At 35.6% G+C, this 10,609-nt stretch overlaps 1 pseudogene; it reads right to left on the bottom strand.

Annotated features, from left to right (window-relative positions):
* Positions 1 to 206: 206 nt before the first annotated feature.
* Positions 207 to 10,609, bottom strand: part of LOC149149891 (transketolase, chloroplastic pseudogene) — a 60,918-nt pseudogene continuing 50,515 nt past the window's right edge.

Genomic DNA, 10,609 nt, shown 5'->3' with positions numbered 1-10,609 from the left:
CTAAAGTGATATGGGTAAAACATGTGGTGATGCCCATAGGGAGTCAGAATGGACATTGGATCTTTCAATAGAATGTTTGTTGAATTCATCTCCAAAGCAATTATGATGAGTATAAAAGTATTAAATATGCCTTGAAAGTTGTGACATTGTGTAGTGTAAAGCAGTTGATGCTATATTTTATGAAAAAAATTAAACTTTGGCAAGAGTTAGTAAGGTACTCCCTTCAAAATCAGCACAAGTAAGAGACCAAAGCAATAAATAAATGCAACCACATTGGCAGTAGTGAGAACAAACAACTTGTACAAGATTTCATTGGGAGAACTCAAACCAAACCTATCTATTCCAACAACATTTCCCTTGGATCCTAAGTACCTTTCCCAACCAAAATTTGAACCAGCTTCCACACTGACCCTTGTAGCAATAACTGCCAGGAGCACACTTTCTTTGTACTCTAGAGTTCGTTCCTCGAATAATTCTCAATAGACAAAGGAAACAACTCTAATGACTTTCCCTTCATTCCTCATAGTAGAAGTAACTTTCTCATCAATATCAAGCTCATAATCACTACCCATAATAATGACACTAGGCTCATTTCCAAAGGAATTATCACTGATAATGTGTAGTCTTCCTTCGCAACACCCTCTATTGAAGAACCAACAAGATGTGGGAGTTTTTGGTAGGAGAGAGCAAGTATTGATGCCCTCTTTATTTTGAGAATAATAACCTTGTAACCATCAGTTGTCTCATTTCCATTAGTTGGATGAAGCATCAAAACATTGGGAATTTCCCTAAAGAATTCCAAGTGCTCTATTGGTTGATGATTTGGACCATCTTCTATGAGACCAATACAATCATGGGCCATTACATAGATAGCACCAACTTCAGAGAGTGCAAAGATTCTAATTATTGCTCTCACGTATTATATGAGAGCAAATAAAGTAGCATGATAAGGAATAAGTCCACCTTCATGAAGGGTTATCCCATTTCAAACAACTCCCATGGAATGTTCCACACTCCAAAATGGATAGTGCACTTAGTAGGGGTATCATTCTGGAAGTCACCAAGCATTTTTAATAAAGTCATATTGGATGATGCAAGGTTTGCACTTCCACCCAAGAGTCCGGGAAGAACCCTTGCATGTTCATTCAAACATTATCAAGATAAATTTAGAGTAGCATCAACAAGACTCTTCAAAGTATATACCAACATAGCCTTATCCCACCCTTCAATCAATTTACCACTAATTAGTGCCTTAAACTGTAAAACCTCCTCAGGGTATTTATTCGCATGTTTTGCAAGTTTAAATGATCACTCAGCTTCAAAAGTTGCACCTTTTTCCACATGATTACTTCAGTGTCTCTTAAACTCCTCTGGTATGTGGCAAGGAGGATGATGATAACCCAGATTCTACCTGGTTGCATCAACCTCCTTTGCACCAAAAGCACTTCCATGTATATTATAACTGTTTGGTGACCCAAAGCCAATAGTAGTAGTGAAATTCATTAAAGTTTTTCTATCAATCGTAAATTTGACCTCCTCAATAACAACATGAATTTCATCATAACTTGTATTACCATTCTTAACCCAGATAGTGTGTCATCCCATACCTTCAAAATGAGCCACAACATCTCCTATGGATGCAATCTTAGTGTCACCATCCATGGAGATGTGGTTTTCATCATAAAAACCAATCAACTTCCCAAGCCACTAGTGTCCAACAAGCGAACAAGACTCATCGGAAATATCCTCTATTTGGCAGCCATCACAAATAATACAATATGTGTAATGATCAACAATAATGGAGTTTGGCTTATTGTATCTAGCCACTAGATGTTTCTCAGCAAGTATCAAACCAACTGCATTGACATACCTTGAAGAAGTGGTCCAATTGTGACATCCACACCCAGAGTTTGAAAATTCTCAAGATGTCCTAGCATTTTTCTCCCCCACTAATGGAAGTTCCTCAAATCTTCTTGCTTCACACTGTCATCCAATAAGATGTTTTCCTAATAGATTGCAATATTGTTATGAGCAATAATATAAGGGTGCTTTGTTGATATGCATTTTCTGAGTAGTTGATTTAAGCTTCCTCCATCGGCCACAAATTTATAAATGTTAGAATCATTTTTCCAGCATCCAGGAATGACCTTGTCATCCCCTTTGTGACACTCCCTCCATGATATAAATTATTGGGAAATAAAGTGGTGACATCGTTGATAAAATTTTGCAAGGATTTATATTTTTTTGGGTTGAGCTATCCACCTCCGAGATCTAATGCCATTTTAGCTCTCTAACTCATGGCAAGGTCCATCTAGAATGTTCCCACGCATGTCACAATGTTTGGGTATGCATCCGCCCAGGTCCCAAAATGAGTTGGAGTGTCAATTTATGCAATAACACACTCGTTGTGGTTTTGCCCAAATTTAATGATTCACTTGACATCTTTGCTAAAATATCACATTTTGGGAGATTAAGACCCATTGATTGCAATTGGGCCTTAAATTTAATTCGAGGGGGAAGTATTATGAATCAATTATGTGACACTGAAATACATTAAGCTTGTTATAGCTTATGGCCCTTATGGTTCGCAGAATGCCCCTGAAGGGGTAGAATTTCCTACCTGTGTCTATCACAAGACCTCGATGAGGGTATCGAGGATAGTCAATGATCTTCAACTCATGTTTGAAGAAGATAGGGTAAAAAGGAATGGCATTGTGTTAATTGACAAGCTGTGAGAATGTCTTTAGGCCTCACATGGCATCTCGGGTGAAAGATTGGAAACTTTTCCTATTAGAATGATCAAGTGTATGATTCATCCATGTTGCTTTGAATATTTGCATCGACTGTCATGACCTTAGTAGTTTCATTAACTAGTGGGGTGGCTGCATAATCTCTGGTGTTGACGATGAGCCCCCCTCCCCCATGTAAACTAGTTTGGTGTGGCTGTGAGCGAGGGCACTAACGACATTAATATTCTACTTTATTTTATGCGGTTGCAGTGATGATAGACACTATCTCTACTTCCGTGGTGGGAAAGACAATGGTGACCGCCCTCCAAGGAGCCCGGTCTTCCCAACCCCATTTTTCCTCTTGAACATATGATTATGGGAGGGGAAATGTTGCACCCCACCATGCTTAGTCTCACGAAAAAAGATGATAGCCAAGATGCACACCCCGCAATTCGATATGAGTAATAAGAATGATCTACTTTGATACCATAGAATTAGATTGTCAGAGGAAGGAGGCTAAATATCTCCACATAGAAAATAAAAATATAAAGAACAAGATAACCCCTGACTTGTTATTAATGGAATGGGAAAACATTTTTGCATCAAGAGGTGCTCTCCAGCCGAATATGGTATAGATGTGTAATGTAATGTAACATAATTTAATTTAATGTAAACATTTTAATTTAATGAAAAAATACTATTAAAAATAAATAATAATAAAAATAAAAATGACCCATGGTATTGAGAACCCATGCTGTGACACATGGTATTCATGTGGAATATAACCTATTTAAGGGGTGGAATTAAACCATCCTAGATCCATCTTAGTTTAATGTTGTATTTAGATATATAATTAGTTGTAGAAAATGATGGCATTGAATCCATGCAAGGAGTTTACTGGAGATGTCAGTAAAGGTAAAACATTTTTATGGATCTATTCGTTGGGCATTTGGATGGCTTTGTTTGATGGCCCTATGTATTTTTGTATGTTTTGTTTCTATTGTTCAATGTATAAATACATAATGTGTATATACACGTAGAAGCTTTAGAGCTTCATGCTTCAATGTTATCGCCGTTGCATTTCATTTATTGGTCAGGACACTTCACCCAAACTTGAGAACCTATCACTTATAGTGTTTCACTTGACATAACGACATTAATTATGTTATAGATCTTAGGGTTTAGGGTTTCAACCTCGAGGTTCTTCATTGGATTCATTATTTTAAGATATGTTGGGTCCTGAGCAACGAATCAAGGTTGAGAGCTTCAGTTGTATACATTAGAAAGAGCCCTGAGATGAGAGAATAAATCAAACATCCTCTCAAGGGTTGTCCTTCCCTTGGTTAAGCGCAACATTTGAGTAATTCAAAATTGGAGTCCAAATTGTTGTATTGTTGGGGTTTCATTTAAGGTGATTCAAATGTTTTTAATAAAATATACCCTCTAATTTTACAGAGTTGATTCACTGGCAAGACCAGGAATATGGGAAGAGAATAGTATATAATTTATGAAAGCATATTTATGCTATTGTGTATCCTTACGATGTCCATAAGTATTTGTACATCGTCTGATGCAACTATTGCATGGCTAGGATTTGGAGTCATCTCCCATGTTTCCCACATGATTGTGGCGAGCAAAGAGAGGAACGAGAGCTATAGATGCATGTTGCCTGCAAGAAATGACCCAACTTACTCATTGTGCTCCTGTAGGCTGTTTGGTGATTCAGGAAGGTGTTTTTAAGAAGAGTAGGGTTAAGCAGGACTCAACAACATGAAAAACAATAGCTTCTTCTTCATTCTAATGGGTTCTTTGATAATCACTTTAATATAATATATGTAATATACTCTATTAATTTATGTGTAATATTGTGTTATAGAAATAGTGCTCTAACCTTTCTTAACATGGTATTAAAGTTTACTGTTACAATGGTTAAAATAGGCATCAATTTCTTTATGTTTTTTTTATAGGGATTACAAAAAATTACTTGTTGTTTAATAAAAAAAGTTGTGAGTTGGTTTTATATTACACATTGTGGGTAACATGTTTTTGAGGATGAAAAAGAATTTGAAGTTATAGTTTAATGTAGTACCATAGACATGTAAGTAAAAGTGATAAGATGCATAGAAAGTGATTTTTGCTTTTATGGTGTAAAAGGGTTTTACTAAGGAAAAAATATCAAATTGAGTTTTGCAAAAGATGACATATACAAATAGGGATTTGGAATACATATAATTATAAATATAGGATAAAATTATAATGTTTATTGATTTTCATTTTGAGTTTTTCAAAAGATGACATACACAAATAGGTATTTGGAACACATATAATTATAAATATAAGATACAATTATAATGTTGATTGATTTTCATTTTTTACTGGCATATAACCAAATAATGTAAATAATGTAGCTTAAATAGGAGAATTGGAAGTTTCATGCTTATAACTCAAATCTAAAATAGCATTATATAAAATGGTATTTTAAAAATATAAGAACATGTCTCATTTCTACCAATGTAGCTAATTGTTTTAATATTTTTGAACTTTTTTAGTAAGTTTAAAAATGAATAAGCTTGCTATGAAAGCGAGTTGGGGTGAGGAGAGGAGGTGGAGAGGAATATTAGGTAAAATGTTATTATTACATTTTATCTAATATTTTTGTGTACCTCCATCCACTTTTTACTTTGAAGGAATTTTTTGTTAAAATATAATACTATAATATTACTTTTTACCCAATATCTCTCCTCAATTGGTCCACTTTTTATTGTAATTTTTCTTTATATTTGAAGTCTAAAATTTATAAAATTCAACTATAAAATTGGGCGGGGGTGAGGGGCAGGGTTGAGGGGAAATATTGAGTAAAATGTAATATTTAGGATAGGGTGAAGGGGGAGAATATTAGGTAAAATATAATAATATTACATTTTACCTAGTATTTCCCCCACCTCTATGCACTTTTTACTAGGTCGAGGTGGCAGTAAATACTGGGTAAAATGTTATTTAACATATGATAAGAATTCCCATAGGGTTGATAGCTCAACTTTCATTTTGGATCCTGGACCATGCCCCCATAAAAGATTAAAAAAATGTAGTTTCTCCAAATATATCACTCCACCACAATCACATATGTTAGAGTTAACAACCCCATCAAAACATGTCGAGGGAAAGTGACCCATCGAAATAGGGGTATATTTAATTCCAGGCTTACGAGAATGTGTTTTGGGACCCAACTCCAAAAAAAACCTCATTATCTTATCATTGGTTCTCTTGATGATCGGTTCTTTGTCCTCAAATATTAAGCAGTTCCTTGTTCTCCAAATCCCTCAGGAAATGTAAATAGGGAGTGTTGCATACTCTGGATTGGTAAACATCCAATCTTTCAAACAAATCTCCAAATTCTCCCCATTCCAAGAGGATTTTTTTTAAGTCCTTCAAAACAGCTTGCCAGATAGCCAAAGCAAATAGGCACTATATAAAAAGATGTGATATGTTCTCCTCCTTCCTCTTGCATAATGCACATCTACTTGAGCCACTAAAGCCTCTTTTATAGAGGTTATCCCATGTAAGTATTTTGTTTCTCAAACATATCCACCCAAATACCTTCAATTTCAGTGGAAAGTTCCACTTCCAGAGTTTCTTACGACTCCACACAAATATAGAACTAGTTAATTTCATAAGAATATGACTATATGCATCTTTAACAGTGATCCCACCCTCCTCTGTGCATCCACTCCAAAGTAGAGTATCTTCATCTTGGTTTATTTTGATTCTAGCTTGTTGCAGATCCATATTGTATCTATCCCATAGAGCTAGCATATCTCCAAAAAGTCTTAGGTTACTAGCAGACTTTAGACAATACTTGCATTGTAATTCGTCTCCCATTTTTTTTATCTGGTTTATGTAGTCAATTCCTTTGCTGTGTAGATAGTTGAGGCAAATTTAAGATTGTAGAGGATCCTACAAATCCCTCTCCGATCCTCACCAATTTTCCAAAGCACATTTCCAGCCAACCATCACTTAACTGATAGTAAAATGCACCTAATTAAAGAAGTCTCTCAGGTGCCCTGAATATGTGCTCTAACCCAATTTTCCAAAGCACATTTAAAGCCAACCATCACTTAACTGATAGTAAAATGCACCTAATTAAAGAAGTCTCTCAGGTGCCCTGAATATGTGCTCTAACCCAATATTCCACCTTTATACATGCTATATATTTGTCTCTGCAGATGTCCTTCCACAAACCATATTCAAATAAGGCTCTCCAAAGAGTTTTTGTTGCCAAATCCCATCCAAACCAAAGAAGGTTTTTTAGCCCCCAACCTCCATATTTTTTGGGCTTCGATATATCCTCAAGATTAACCAAATGGATTTTATGTTTTTCAGTAGTTCCAACCCATATAAAATTAGTTTTAATAGAATTGAGCTTCTAAAGAATAGATTTAGGGACCCTTACTATATGCATCCAATACACTGGCATATTTTGTAGAACAACCTTTACAAGGGTGAGCCTACCCCCTATTAATAACCACTTATTTGTCCAATTCAATAGCTTTTGTTCAAACTTATCGATCAACCATCACCAATCCTTAACCAAATATTTATTTGGTTTAAGGAAAAAACCCAAGTAAGAAAAACCTTGTGTTAGATGTATCACCCTAATAGAAAAAAAAAATGCAATTTATCGGAGAATCTCTAGATCCACCTCATATTCTATGAAGATGGATTTGTCATTGCTTAGCATCAAACCTATTTCTCTATAAACGTTGTCAATAATCTTAAAGTATTGCCTCCATTCCATTAAGGCACCCATCCCAAATAGAATTACATCATTGACAAAGAGAAAATGGGTGACAAATATATTCCTAGAGACCCGAATACCAATGACCTATCCATTCCAAATTTCCTCTAGAATAAGACAACCTAAACTCTCAATAATAATGATAGAAAGAAATCAAGATAACGAGGATGGAAATTATCGGCACAAGCAAAAAATAGAGATGGAACACCATTGATGAGAACGACAAACTGAACTGTAGAGACACATGCCATTGTCCACTACACAATGCCATATAAGAGCCCAATCTTAATTAAAGCCATACAGATAAATACCCAATCAATATAGTCATAGGCTTTAATAAGTTCCAACTTGAGAATTAGTGTACTTAGATGTTTTTATTTCGTCGAGTGTAGACACTCTTGAGCTATTGCAATGGAATCATGTATTTGCCTCCCTTTGAGAAACTCAATTTGTTGTAACGAAATAGCATTATATAACTTGTACTCGCATTAAGTCAATAATATTAGAGATCAATTTGTAAACCAAATTATAGAAAGAAATGGGCATAAAATCCTTGAATAAGCTAGGATTGGTGGACATCGGGATGAGAGCAATAAGTGTAGAGTTAAGAGAACCCGAGACCATCTTGAGTTGTCATGATTCCTCCACCTAATGAACAAGATCCTCCCCCATGAGATCGAAGAAATGTGAGAAGAGCTCACGATCCAACCATCAGGACATGGGCTCTTGTCTTTGGCAAAAGTCTTCAAGACACATTCCACTTCTAAACTGTTAACAAGCTTATCAATATAATCTGATTCCTCTAGAGATAAAAATGTAGGAAATGAATTGATCACCGTCAATTGTATATCAAACTCAATGTCATCCTGTGCTTTGTATAGCCAACCAAAATATTTGACAACTCCAAACTATAACTAGTCCCAAGTATGTAGGTTATTTCCATCATCATCCGACAACTCCCAGATATTATTATCCTTTCTCCTTTTAGATGTAAAGTGATGAAAAAATTTAGTGATATTGTCCCCCATTGCTACCTATATCACTTTGCTTTTTAAATACCATTCTTCCTCTTGAAGTCTAAGAATATGCCCTTTTTTGTTCTCTAAATCCAACTTTTCTTTCCTATATCTTTCTAAAATAAAGTCTGTGCGCTTAGGATCTGACAGGATTTCCAATTTGTTGTTTATATCTTGTAATTCCAAAGTATCCCTCTTCTTTTTACTCCTTTCCCACATTTTAACCACTCCTTTCAACCTTTTAAGCTTGTAATGCAACTTCTCCATATGAGACTCATGATGTATATTTGAAGTGTTCTTCCAACATGTTCTAACTGCTATTTCAAAATCCTTCTCAGACAACCAAACATGATTGAATTTGAAGGGGAGGCCCTTATGGTTGATGTTAACTTTCCATTGAAGAAAAATCAAATTATGATCTAAAATGCCCACTTGTTGTACCCATGATCTAATAGTCCCAAACACTTCTGTTATGTCATCCTTAATAAGTAAATGATGCAGACATTTAGCTATACCTTCCATCCCTACCCTTCCATTATCCTAGGTAGGTTGTATCAGAGTAGGAATAATATCCAAAAGCTTATACTTGTTATATAACTTCAACAAATAATCCGCCAAAGGCTCTAAGCAACTTTTACCACCCTAGACCTCACTAACCGATAATGTGAAGTTTAAATATCTCACGAGGATAATATCACTAGGTTGTAGTATCCCATGACACATTATCATTTGGTTCCAAAAATTCTTCCTTGCCACATATGGCCCATAATAGTTGATAATTTGAACCCTTCTAGATATACCCCTGATCTACCCATAAATGTAGATGCTTGTACATGATTTATACACAAACAATTTAGAAACTCGAGGGTCCCATAAGGTAACCAATCCACCATAAAGACCGTGGGAATCAATAACACAAAAATTGCACGCAGGACGTATACTTAAGAAGTATGGCCTCGTCTTAGCCACCGCTGCCATTGTCTTTTGAACCAAAATCACCGAATGCCTTCGAATCTGAATTAAATATGTCAAGGAATGTTTCTTTAAGGCATTCCCTAAACCTCGATGTTATGGGATGTAATAATCATGTGGGATAAGATTAAAAGGTAAAATATCCAAGAGCCCTAGGTGAGACAACATCAAAATTTGGAGGGGGATGGGAGAGTTTTGAATGTTATCAACTAGGGTAAATTTATTATCCTTCTTCTTACTCCTCCTTTTCTTGCATAAAATAACATTTTTTGTTAAGTCAATGTGTGGAATATAAATGGTAGAAGAATATACAATGGTATATATAGGAAGAGGGTTCAATGTGGACTAATAATCACATTCCCCTTTGGAGACAAACAAATGGGCTCCAATTCCAATAGAGACGGTGAAGGTGTAAGGGGATCAAGCAATAAGGATCCTGAAAATGATCCGAAATGTATCTAGAGAGGTTGAGGTGTTAAAATCTCATCCTCTAGGGATATAGAAACAGGGCTAGAATATACTTCATGGGTTTTAGTCTCCAATGGGACAATTGTAGGGGGGAAGAATTCAAAAGGTGTTTGGATTTATATAACAAAGAGCATCCTCAATCCCTAGTTGATCGTAGGGTTATTGACATAATAAGACTCATGCACTCATGTGTTTCCTCATGCCTAGGGGTATGGTTTGAATCATCAGGCTTTGAATTACCATGATTAGTAGATGTTTCCAAATTTACATGAGGAGAGAAATAGAAAGACTTAGGATCAGTACCTAGGAAGTTATGAATAAGATTTGGAGAAATTTGCTTCCGAGTCTGAGAATTATCTTATGATTCTTGTCACCAATGTCTCAATTTATGTCCTTTCAAGGACCTTTGCATGCACATCTACAAACATTGATGAATAAGGTGTCCTATTTTGTGACAGCCCAAGCAGTGAAAATGTATTATTCAATAATACAACCTTTATCTATGTGAGTTACCATCCCATTTAAGGCCCAACTAATCCATCAATCTCGCCGCAAAATCTACCTCCACAAGTAACCAAGCCACCCTCTTATTTGATGCCACCAAACTACGATCATCTAAAAAAACAAAT

This window comes from Pinus tabuliformis, chromosome 9 (assembly GCF_031772625.1).
Source record: "Pinus tabuliformis cultivar Carrire ecotype Pingquan chromosome 9, CPIR1, whole genome shotgun sequence".
NCBI lineage: Eukaryota > Viridiplantae > Streptophyta > Pinopsida > Pinales > Pinaceae > Pinus > Pinus tabuliformis.
This window is presented reverse-complemented; position numbering and strand designations above follow the sequence as displayed.